Raw genomic sequence first — 13178 nt, 5'->3', positions numbered from 1 at the left:
TGCACTGCTGGTGACGTCACATATTGCATCACTCATGACAAGGTCAGTGACATCACTCATGACATCACTGATGACACCATCCAGTGAATGTGTGTCTTTCTGAAAAATAAATATGTTTTATATATGTATATGTAAAGGTCGATGGAAGAATAAATGTTTAAATAAGTGTTTTTATTTTTTTAAAATTGATTGGTGAACTGGCTTATTAAGTGTATCTTAGTGAATACATATATTAGCGAGTAATGTTTCAATATTTAAATATATGTATCAGTGTTTCACTTTGTGTATAATTGGCTGCATGGGTTGGTGAGTAGCTACATGTGTGTGTGTATGGGTTATTAGATGTTTTTTTAGTATCAGTATGAGTGTCTGTATGGTTTGGTGGGGGTATTACTTAGCACATAGATGCATCAATGACTGACTCACTGTTTGTATGTGTTTTGAAGACAGCATATGTGCAGGACTGTATGGGTGGATGAGTGTGTATATGTGTGTGTTAGTGAGTGAATGACTGTCTCACTAGTGTATTTATCAGTAACGACATATGTTTTAATCTAGTATATGTGAGTATTGATGTTTATAAGTGAGTGTATGTGAGATTGTAAGAGTTCCTGTTTAAATAAGTATGTGTTTCTATAAGTGATTGTTTAAGAGAGTAAGTATGTGTAAGTTTCCTTAGAAGTAAGGTGATAGTGTGTGTATAGTTGTATATGCAAATAAATGGATGTCAAATAGTTTATTTGCATGTGTGAGTATGTGTGTGAGCAACTTTTGGATGACTGTCGATGTGTAACAGGATGCATAGGTGTATCACTACATATGATGAGTGAGTATATGTATGAGTGACTATATAGAACTGTTGGTGAATGAGTGGATGTGTATATAGATGGTGGTATTACTGAATTGGTTGTTGTAACTGGTATGGATATCTCAATTTTTTTGAAAATGTTAATTTCTATTTTCGAATATGTGTTTTAAGGGTTACATTACACTGAAAGGAGGTCTGTCACTCTGTCACAAAGATGGTGTCATCAGTGATGTCATGAGTGATGTCACTGACCATGTCATGAGTGATGTAATATGTGACGTCATCAGCAGTGCATTACACGCGCAAGTTATAGTGAGTCCAACTAACTATAACGTGGAATTTCAATGGTTTTATGTCAGTAAAATTTCCAGCTAACTATAACTGGTGTGAAACCTATGGTTTTTTCAGTGAATTTAATAGGTTTTTTAAATGCTAATTCCTAACTATAACTGGTGTGAAACCTATGGTTTTTTCAGTGAATTTCATAGGTTTTTTTAAATGCTAATTCCTAACTATATATAAGGCCCCAAACCTATGTTTTTTTCTTTGAATTTCAAAATTTGGTTAATAGCAAATGTCTATAGCTATGAAATGTAATATTTTTGTAAATGAATGAATCCTATATTTTATTTTTATTGTAAACAATTTTTTTTTTTTTTAAATTTTTTTTTACCCTGGAGCTCTCCAGGGCGCGCCCCGGAGAGCGTAGTCGTTTGAAGCGCCCCGGTGCGCGAACCGGGTAGCGTCCCGTTAGCGCCAATGTCGCGAACGAAAACATGATCATGACATATCGCGTAGCCACGTCTGCGTGATACGCACGGCGTAAGCGCACCCGGAAGCACTCGAGCGAATACGATCGCGCAACGTAAACATCCGACGCACTTACGCGACGCGACGTGACCTGAAAATAACACTTCTCATTGGTTCAGGTCAGTTTTTTTTTCCAAATGTTGAAAGACCCCACCTTTTTTCCTTATTCTGACTTTGTCCTTTGACTTAGGAAGACCTGTTTGTACCTCTCTGTACCTTTTTGATCTATATAATGGCTTCAGTAGCAGCAGCAGCTGGTGCATCTGCACCACCACCACAACCACCAAGAGGACCACCACAAGATTACATTGGTGGTCAACAAGAGGAGGAAGAGGAGGAGGAGGAGGAGGAGGGGAGGAGAAGATGGCTTGAAGAACACAATACCCCATACCAGCCAAGACCACACATTATATGGGAGTTTTTTTCGATCCCAGAGGGGAAGAAAAAAGTAAATGCAGCCAAGGCGACTTGCCTAATCTGTGGCATAGAACTTTCTAGGGGGAACCCTAATAAAAAATATTCATTCGGAAACAACACAATGATTAGACACATGCAGCACAGGCATCCAATCAACTATTATGCTGCAGAGATGAGGGAACTGGCCAGAAACCCTCCCCAAACTACAAGCACCTCCTCCAAAAGAAAGCAACGCACTCCGTCGGGACAAGAGGCAAGAGAGACGATGCCTTGCATTCAGCCACGGTTTGCGGCTCCCCTGTGCGCGTACCGGGCGCTCCCTCCGCGCAAATCAAAAAAAAAATGTGTTTTGCCCAGCTGGGCCCTTTTATGGCCCCCACATCAAACCTAGGGGGTCAGGGGGGTCTATCCCTGCCCCCTTATGGTCATTTCCCCTTTTTTTCCACCTCTTGTGTCTCTATCCTACCGAGACACAAGATGGCGGCCGGTCCGGACTGTTTCGAATGTTTACAGACACCCGAGAGCCAATCAGCTTTCCGTGCGCACCTTGCGTGGCGCGCCCAGAGCGCTCCCCGGTGCGCGTACCGGGGCGCTGCCATAGATATATATATTATTTTAACCTAAATTACTCAAAATCCACTGGAGCACATATCTTGAGACATAGGAATGGCACATCGGGCTACCAGTCCCTACAATTTTGCCAAGTTTGGTGGAAATCCATTCAGCCGTTCGGGCTAAAAGTGAGGCCAACCGCCCTATGGAAATTAACATGGGGAAAACACATTTTGGGACCCCCCTTTTATCTCGGCCCCCGCTTGACAAATCCCCCCCACATTTTCAGGGAAGGAGCAGAGCGGAGCGGGCCACGAACTTTGAGAAATTCGCGAAGATTCGTCCACCGGCGCCAAAGTTATTCCCAATAGAATGTTGCAGATTTCCTATGGAAAGTAGATCCTAACTATAACTACCTGCTGGCGACCGCCAGTAGGTAATATATATATATACAAGAATTAAGGTAAACCAAACATCATTGGGAGTGATTAATGTGTTATAAACATGATCAAGGAATGGAAATGGGTACTTTTACCCTGGACCCGACTAACAAATTGGAAAATAAATTAATTAGTACTGTTACCTTAATTCGACCAAACACTTGGAAAATCATGAAAAAAGACTGCCTCTTTAAGACTAAAGGACAGTTGTCCCTCTTCAGTGTTCCAGCCACGTTTAAAAAGACTAACAAACCCACCCCAGAAACCATGCATATGATTAAGAGGTAACTGACCTCGAAACGCGTCATGCTGTTCTGCTTGCAAAATACCTACTTGCCTGGAAATAAAGACCCTCGAAACATGCTGGTGTGGTCGGTGATTGCGCTGCTTGCTGCTGTGCGCATTTTGTGTTGCATATATATATATATATATATATATATATATATATATATATATATATATATATATATATATATATATCCACGGAATCCTCTCAATCAGGAAAAGGATGACAAGCCACACCATCAGGTACTGGGAAAAGTTGTTTATTTGGGCATAAACAAACGACGCGTTTCGAGCTCACGGGCTCTTGGTCACATGACCACCATTTTTTCATCCTCATTTAAGTAGTGACAGAAATCATAAAAAGGGAAGAAAGTTCTCCGTGTTTACAAACATCTTTTTTAGAAAACATGCATTATTCACAACAACAAAAGAATCACTGTTGAGAGTTATAATAATGCACTTAAATCGTTGTTAAGTGATACATTTATTTTTTAGGTTCAAAATAAATTGTCTCACATAGCGCATTTAGGGTGTAGTACCCTTATGTTTTGAATGAGGGGACAGGCTAGAAAAGAGGGAGGAAGTGATATATATATATATATATATGACCGCTCCACTCGCACCAGCCTGTAGCACTCAGAGGCGGGTGCCTGCCAGTCGGGGGTGCACCCGACAACAATGTCCGCTCCAACAGTCCCTCCCCGCAATGTTCGGGAAACAGGAGGCAGCACTCCAAAGATAGGATTCACAAAGTTTTTAATCTCACACAAAGCGCTTTCGGCACTCGGCCTTCGTCAGTAATGAGACAGTGGGAGGTTCCATCAACTTACATTTAAACACCCGCGTTGCACGAGTAGTAAACATAAAGATAGGACTTAAATCAAAATCGGCAACCGCCATCTTGGAGTGGATATTAATGCATTGTGCTGAACAATTATGTTCGTAATAGTGCATAAATTAATATTCAAATGCAAAAAAGCCCAATGTGGCTACAGTCACCACACAATGCAACTGATTATCATACGTAGTACTATGCTAATCCCTAACTATATATGGCCTAAAACCTATGGTTTTTTCTGTGAATTTCAATGGTTTTTTAATAGCAAATATCAAAAACTGTCAAATGTCAAGTACGTGATAGGTCAAAACTTTTTCGTGTTTATGCACGCTGATGTGCTTTGAACGCTGCCCCCCCCTCTTTTCTCTTAGTAGTACTCTCTCTTTGCAGATAGTGAAGGGTAGTTAACGCAGGCCTTTGCCCCCGTTCTAATCCATCGTGTCTGCTTCTCTCTCCATTTGATTGATTGTTATCCAAGCATTTACTGTTTGAGAATTGGTTCTCTTTGGTTCATTCTCTATTTACAAACAAGCACAGAGTCGCAATACTCTGTTTAGTCTTTGCAGATAGTGAAAAATCGTGTAAAAAAACAAAAGGAATCGAGCAAAATCAGTAGGCCACTAATGGGATCTCTTTTTGACCTAGCTAAAATAGAAACATTAAGAACAACCCTTCATGAGAAATACGAAACTAGTGAGATGAACTGAGCTCCACACGATGATGGCTGCAAGACAGCTCGGCTCCGCCACCCACCCCACCCAAAACAACGACAAACCCTATGCAAATATTATAAATATATACAACACACCAGCAAAGTAACAGGGTAAAACATTTTATTAAATAACTATTTACATAACTATTTTATACTTTTTGTTGCCCGATCCGGCTAGCTCAATCGATCGAGCATGAGACTCATGCACTCTGATCTCCTTGGCCTCAGTCAAGCATCAATACTAAAATTTTAATACACGAGTGTTCGTTCATGGTTTTGGTCCCTGAGTTGCTTCGATGTCACTGCCTTGCACAAATGGCATAAGTCCTGGATGTTGGGTGCCATACTTCAGAGTTCTGAGCAGCGCTTGTAACACTGTCTAAACCTTATTTGCACCTGCTGCAGCTTCACTATTCTCAAAGTAAGTGGGGGCCGTTTGTGGACCTGACTGCATTTGAAAACAATGTGATATGGTACCTCCCTAAACCGCTTGACGGAGGCCCCCGAGGGGCGGTGTGATGGCACGGACTCGGAGAAGACGCTTGGCTCCGACCCCTTCCCCAAGTCTTATAGCACTGGTGTAGCCTGAGATCGCACCCGACATAAGCGGCTGGCTCCCGGGGTCAAGCTGTCTTTGACGTTTTGTAGCCTTTCGAATTCTATCCTTAGATGGCATTGTCTAATTTCCAAATAATCTGCAGTTGAATCTGTGGTGAAATATAATAAAAAATGTTATCAACCACTATCACCAAACAGTAAATCAATAACAGTAAGAACTAGATTCGACAATGCTATAAAAAAAAAAAGTATGCACAAGGATGCAGGGGGTATCACTTTGACACCCTCTGACACCCTCAAAACAGGCACAAGTGCCATGTAGCAAGCAAACCAGCCCTAAGGGCAGGTCTGCCTTTCACATGACATAGATGTGCGAGCACACATGTGCATGCACACCGGAATCGGTATTTTACCATGAAGTTTGATTTCATGCTAAAATACCGATTCGTTAAGGCCTTTGGGACTCAGAAGACTCCCCCCTACATAACAAATTAACAGAATCGGTAAAATTACCGATTCAGTATTTTACCGAACAAATAATTTTTCCGATTCTGTAAATGTAGGTTTACCTACATGTGGCCTTGGATTTAAGCCCCTACATACCGATTGGCCATTTACCGGTCGGAAACGGCCGAAATTGGCCGTAACCGGTCGGTAAATGGCCTGAAACAACCACCTACATCGGGCCCTAAGTGTGCATGCATTTGATTTCAAAAAAAGTTTTTAAACCTTTTATGTAAAACAATTATACACCTACATTCATGGGGAACTGACTTAAAATGCCCTAATACACATGAAAACTTTTTTTAAGGTACTTGCTCCTTTTTTCAATAACTTTTAACATGGCTATGTAACTCAAACAATCAATCATTCCTATGGACTTTGAAGCCCATAGGAATGATTACGCATTACCGATTCGGTATTTACCGAATCGGTAATTAAAGAATTCACAAGGGTGCAAGGGGTGTCACTTTGAAACCCTCTGGCACCCCCAAAACAGGCACAGGTGCCATGTGGCAGGCATACCTGCCCTAAGGGCAGGTCTCCCTGTCACATGACATAGGTGTGCATGCACACATGTGCATGCACACCGGAATCGGTATTTTACCATGAAGTTGGATTTCATGCTAAAATACTGATTCGTTAAGGCCTTTGGGACTCAGAAGAGTCCCAACTACATATGGAATTTACAGAATCGGCCGTAACCGGTCGGTAAATTACATGGAACGACCACCTACATCGGGCCCTAAGTGTGCATGCATTTGATTTCAAAAAAAGTTTTTAAACCTTTTATGTAAAACAATAATACACCTACATTCATGGGGAACAGACTTAAAATGGCCTAATACACATGAAAACGTTTTTTTAAGGAACTTGCACCTTTTTTTCAATAACTTTTAACATGGCTATGTAACTCAAACAATCAAAATGAAAATTTGCCAGGCACACATGGGGGCGTATTTACAAGGGCCTTGCACTACGAGGAAAGTGACTTCAAATGACCAGACACACATGGGGACGTATTTACAAGGCCCTTGAACCCGGGGGAAGTGACTTGAAATTGCTAAGCACACATAGGAGAGTATCTACAATGCCCGTGCAACACTTATGCATCATTTTTTACATGTACACCGTAACATTAACAACACAATTGCATCATATATCTGTTCCGCAAAAGCGACGCATTGCAGGAGTCACATCATTTTACCATCAAAAACAATTTCACTGATTCTGTAAATGTAGATTTACCTACATGTGGCCCTGGATTTAGGCGCCTACATACCTTTTCGCCATTTACAGGTCGGAAACGACCGAAATCGGCGTAACCGGTCAGTAAATGGCCTAAACGACCACCTACATCGGGCCCTAAGTGTGCATGCATTTGATTTCAAACAAAGTTTTAAAACCTTTTATGTAAAACAATTTTACACCTACATTCATGTAAGGGCAGGTCTGCCTTTCACATGACATACGTGTGCATGCACAAATGTGCATGCACACCGGAATCGGTATTTTACCATGAAGTTTGATTTCATGCTAAAATACCGATTAGTTAAGTCATTTGAGACTCAGAAGACTCCCCCCTATATAGCAAATTTACAGAATCGGTAAAATTACCGATTCGGTATTTTTCCGAACCAAAATTTTTTCCGATTCTATAAATGAAGAATGCAAAACCGCCTTTGAAAGCAGAATGCAGACACTTAACGCAAAACATCATTTTAAATACACAGCTGACTTTCTTATTTACGCAAAAAAGCATACTACTCTTTAACTAAAATATATAAACGATAACTCACCTTTACAAATTCTTTTTGAAATTGAAAACAGTCTCAGAAACACACCAATTATTCTGTACCAGAATTAAAGGTATGCACTCCAGAGGCTGGAACCAACAAAGGCACCGAAACGCTGATATTCAACACACATATCTCTCATGTCAGCCAATAAAAACTCTTCCCTCACTTTTTTCAAATCAACACCCTTCCCTCCTCTGCCCTTTCTACCTCTTTTCCATAGCAACTACCGCCTGCCTGACCTGTCATGGCCACAAGTTCACACAACAATGTTTCAAATGAACTCTGAACTCTCAGTACACCTGCTAATCCACTGCAATCTTTCATAACAACATTTTTAAATAACCATTCAAAATACATCTTTCAAAGAACACATTCATGCACCCTAACTTTCTGTTTTCAGCAATGAAAATACACCAATCACTGCTAATGAATCATTTACACTTAAACTCCACAGTTTTTTACATTACAAACATCACTATTTCAACTGCCATTTCATTCGCACACTTCGTCTGACTGCAGCAAAAACTCCTCTAGCCATGTTTTCAGTCTGGATTCTGGGACATAGCTATATCCACTGGGCTCACAGGTATGCTGAAAACAGAAATTTACACAACCTCGATTTACAAAATGTGGAAATCAAATGGATTGGTCGAAGAGGATTGAAATGTCACCAATTGATACCATTGGTGAAAACCTTTTTAAATTTGCCAACCCCTGACCTCATAATAGTGCACTGTGGAGGAAACGATTTGGGCACTTTGACTGGGGTAGGACTGGAAATGCTTTTAAAGGACACCTTTGAACAATTGATGACACTTTTTCCTCAAACTGCCTTGGTATATTCCAATATATGCCAAAGACAAAAATGGAGGTGGTCCAATCAATTTTGTCCACAAATTGAGAAATCGAGGAAGCATGTAAATAAGTCTGTTTCAGCTTACATGAGGGACCATGTAATGGGCTGCATCTACAACAATAACTTGCGTTACTACATGCAAGATATCTACAGAGGAGATGGCGTGCATTTCTCAGATGAGGGGAACAGAATTTTCATACTAAATTTAAGAATGTGTATTGGTTCCTACTTATAACTTTCTAGAACATACACAGAACCCAAAAGCTCTTTTCAGAGCTACCTTAACTTAGTGTACTCTTTTAAAATTTCGAATGAACCTTTTTTTTCCACTTAATTTCACCTATATTCGCTTCCCGGTACGCTACCCAATTCGCGTACCTGCAGCTAACCACACGAAAAAAAACCTTTTTTTTTATCGACATATATGAGCCTCCTCAGCCACCCTCAGAAAACTTAGGGAAACAGCATACGTCTAAAGTACCCCAATCTTTCCATTCTGAACATTATTTACCCTCTATCTTGTATCTCAATTCTACCGAAACACAAAATGGAGGACTCCCGTAACACTGCAAGTTCGCGTACCGGGAAACACACTGACAAGCACTCGCACAAAAAAGGTGGGAAAGTAATTAACAGAAAAACCACTGGAGACACTTTCACCAATTAAACAGTAGCTCATACTACATACCAATCCCTACCATTTTCACAAATTTAGTTGGAATACCATTTAGCCATTTAGCATGTAGAACTCTCTAAAATCCCTGAGGTAAATTACTTCACAAAAAATATCGAAAGTGTTGGAAATGACAACCAATTAAAATATTACTTTCAATTTCTACTACTATATCATGACATTTGATTGGTTATGTACCTGAATATATATAAACAAAGAGAAAGAAACACAGCCATTTTGACTACTACTTCGTGAAGTGCAGAACAACAAAAAATCAACTGATAACTTCAAATTATATTTAAAAGGTAAGATATTATTTTTAAAACTGAGGGTGCGCCAAAATGCTGGACAATGGGCCCCCCACAGTGTCTGTGAATGATCTCCTTGCAATTGAGGGAACGTCTCCTTCTCCCTCCCCTATACCTCCTGACACCATCCATGAGAGGCCCAAAGAGGGGCCCCCGCCAATGGACCTTAATTGCAGGCGACACCTTTCTTTGTGATAGATCTCCAGGAAAACAAAAGGACACATCACCAGTGTGTGGCCCCATGCTGATGGGCTGAGTGCGAGGCCCTGACCGGCAGCCCACGCTGCCCATGCCTAGCGCCGGCCCTGAGTTAAGGATAGAGTTAGACTTCTCTTGTATAATTCAGAATTGACTAAGAGTTTATTTGATAATTTTCTTCATATTTCTACTTCAATTTGATACCATACACTGCCCAAAGAAAAAAACACTGTATAAATAACCAACTACCTGTCTGTACTGAAACCCAACAGTGCCCTATCTGTACTGATATATTTTTTAAAAATTCATTTTTCAGAATTCAAAATGGAAGGAGAAGTAAACAACTTTAAAACTGAAACAGAAAAAAAAAATGAGACAGAAGTTGACATGGATTTCTACGACGACACAATAAACAATGAACTTGTGCAATGTGTAGATGCAGTAGATTTTCTACTGAAAAATGAAGAAAAAAATGATCACGATTTTTTAGATTTTCTTTTAAATTTTGAAAAACAATCTGAAAAATAAATTTTAATTTCTTAATTCAAAAATTGTTTGACACATTATTTATTTTTATATATATATTGAAAACTAGTAGCAAATTGATTATAACGTGAAGTCAGACTTTAAATATACTGTGCAACTTTTTGGTGTTACATACTAACTTTGTACATAGTTACTTCCTTTCTCCCACTATATTATCTCCAATGTGTATTTGCAAAAACAACAAGTGACAACATCAACAACATCTCTTTATCATCTCCTGCCTCCATGTTGTTTCGGCTTTCCAGACAGACTATGGTATGAATTCCATATACCACAATAACTTCTTTAACAACAAGCAACATATCTACAAAGGAGACAGCGTTTATTAAATTATACACTCTACATTGATACCTACATGTAGCCTCGTAAATAAAAATAAACAAAAAAAACAACAAAACGAACAATCAATAAACATACAATAAGTTAAAAGTCAATCATTCTTGTTTCCTTATACTACGCTCCCCAGACCGCTTTCCAGGACGCGAACCGGGCGCACCCCACGAAAAAACTTTTTTTTTTTTTTTTTGGCCCCGCGGGGCACTTTAATATCCCCCTCATCAATCCTAGGGGGTCAGAAGGGGTCTATCTTGCCCCCTTTCCTTCATTTCCCCCTTCGTTTTGGCCTCCTCTTGTCTCTCGATCCTACCGAGAGACAAGATGGCGGCCGCTACGGACTGTTTAGAATGTTGACAGACACCGGAGAGCCAATCAGCTTCGCTTCGAAAAGCTCCGAAACGCGAAAAGTACGCGAACTAGTTCGCTATCTAGGACGCTGTCACAGATATATCTGTTTTTTTAAACGTTTATTTCTCAAAATCCACTGGAGCACATATATTGAGACCCAGCAAAGGCACATCGGGCTAACAGTCCCTACAATTTTGCCAAGTTTTGTGTAAATCCATTCAGCCGTTCGAGCTAAAAGTGAGGCCAAACGCCCTATGGAAATTAACATGGGAAAAACGCGTTTTGAGACCCCCCTTTTTTCTCGGCCCCCCCTTGACGAAACCCCCCAAATTTTCAGGGGCTGATCAGAAACAAAATGTGCCATTTTCCTGAAAATGTCAGCCGATTCCGTCCACAAACGCCAAAGTTATTAGACATAGAATTTTCAAAAGTTCCATAGAGAAAAAATCCTAACTATATATACCTACTGGCGACCGCCAGTAGGTAATATATATATATATATATCTCAAAGCTCCAAGGTTCCCACCTGTTGGAGATGCACTCTGACATCCAGTGCAGCAACCTTCATGAGGTTAAAGCCGGATCAGCGAGAGGATCCAGTTTACAGCATGCCTGTCGATTCACGCCGGACATGTTTCGTGCTCATTGCACTCTTCAGCGGCGCAGCGGCGCGACAGTCATTTTGCCATAGAGGCCACACCTCCCACTTAAAAATATGAGCCCTCCAATGGGCGACTCAAATGAGTCTCCGTTGGTTTGTGGGTCTTGTAGTGTGTGCTTCAGTTATGTGCCACTGTCTAAGCTGTTTCAAGCCCACCAATGCAGCTGGGAGGCCGCTTATAAATTAAAGGTCCAAGGTTCCCACCTGTTGGAGACGCACTCTGACATCCAGTGCAGCAACCTTCATGAGGTAAAAGCCGGATCGACGAGAGGATCCAGTTTACAGCATGCCTGTCGATTCACGCCAGACGCATTTCATGCTCATTGCACTCTTCAGCGGCGCAACAGTCATTTTGGCATAGAGGCCACACCTCCCACTTAAAAATATGAGCCCTCCAATGGGCGACTCAAATGAGTCCACATTGGTTTGTGGGTCTTGTAGTGTGTGCTTCAGTTATGTGCCACTGTCTAAGCTGTTTCAAGCCCACCAACGGGCCTCCATTCACACATCCAGCTTGTCAATCCTCCATGGATGCCTCCACATTGAGACTCCGTGATTCGGAGCTCCATGGCCCCAAATTTCCGGGTGGTGCATCTGCCGTGGCTGGGAGGCCGTGTATAAATCAAAGCTCCAAGGTTCCCACCTGTTGGAGACGCACTCTGACATCCAGTGCAGCAACCTTCATGAGGTAAAAGCCGGATCGGCGAGCGGATCAAGTTTACAGCATGCATGTTGATTCACGCTGGACGCGTTTCGTGCTCATTGCACTCTTCAGCGGTGCAACAGTCATTTTGACATAGAGGCCACAACTCCCACTTAAAAATATGAGCCCTCCAATGGGCGAATCAAATGAGTCCGCATTGGTTTGTGGGTGTGTGCTTCAGTTATGTGCCGCTGTCTGAGCTGTTTCAAGCCCACCAATTAGCCTCCACTTGCACATCCGGCTTGGTAATATATATATGACATCACACCTCCCATTCCCAAACGGAAAGCGAGCACGCACACAAGGTTGCAGGGTAAAACGCTTCTTTATGTCATCCGGCCTTCTTCAGCCCAAGAAGTCAAGAGAGGTGCGTTTCGGCTGACGCAGCAGCCTTTATCATATATATAGGTGTATATGTATGTATATGTGTCTATATATATGCATTTATACATCCAGGGGTGGAGTCTGGCAGTATTCAAGATGGCTGGCTCTCAGTGAATACCCCACCTGTCCGGTGCCTTCCTACTGCTCTTTGCCCGCCCAGGCTCTCCTTGAGTTACCCAAACGGGCGCAACCTTACAGCCTTGTGGAGGTGTGTGGCTCAAATGGTTAGAGCGGCAGACCCTGATGCAGAGGTCTGGTCCGGAACCAGGGTTCAATACCCTCCTCGGCGGGTCTTGGGCTCAATTACCTTGGACCTGATAATTCTCGCCTCAGTGCCTATTCTAATCATGGGTCCCACTCTGCAACTCTGGGAAATAACTTGCTTAATCTCCACAACGGCCCCAACAGCGCTGGGATGCCTGGCTTCACCTTGGGGGTGCCCAGG

Source organism: Lissotriton vulgaris, chromosome 12, assembly GCF_964263255.1.
Source record: "Lissotriton vulgaris chromosome 12, aLisVul1.2, whole genome shotgun sequence".
NCBI lineage: Eukaryota > Metazoa > Chordata > Amphibia > Caudata > Salamandridae > Lissotriton > Lissotriton vulgaris.
This window is presented reverse-complemented; position numbering follows the sequence as displayed.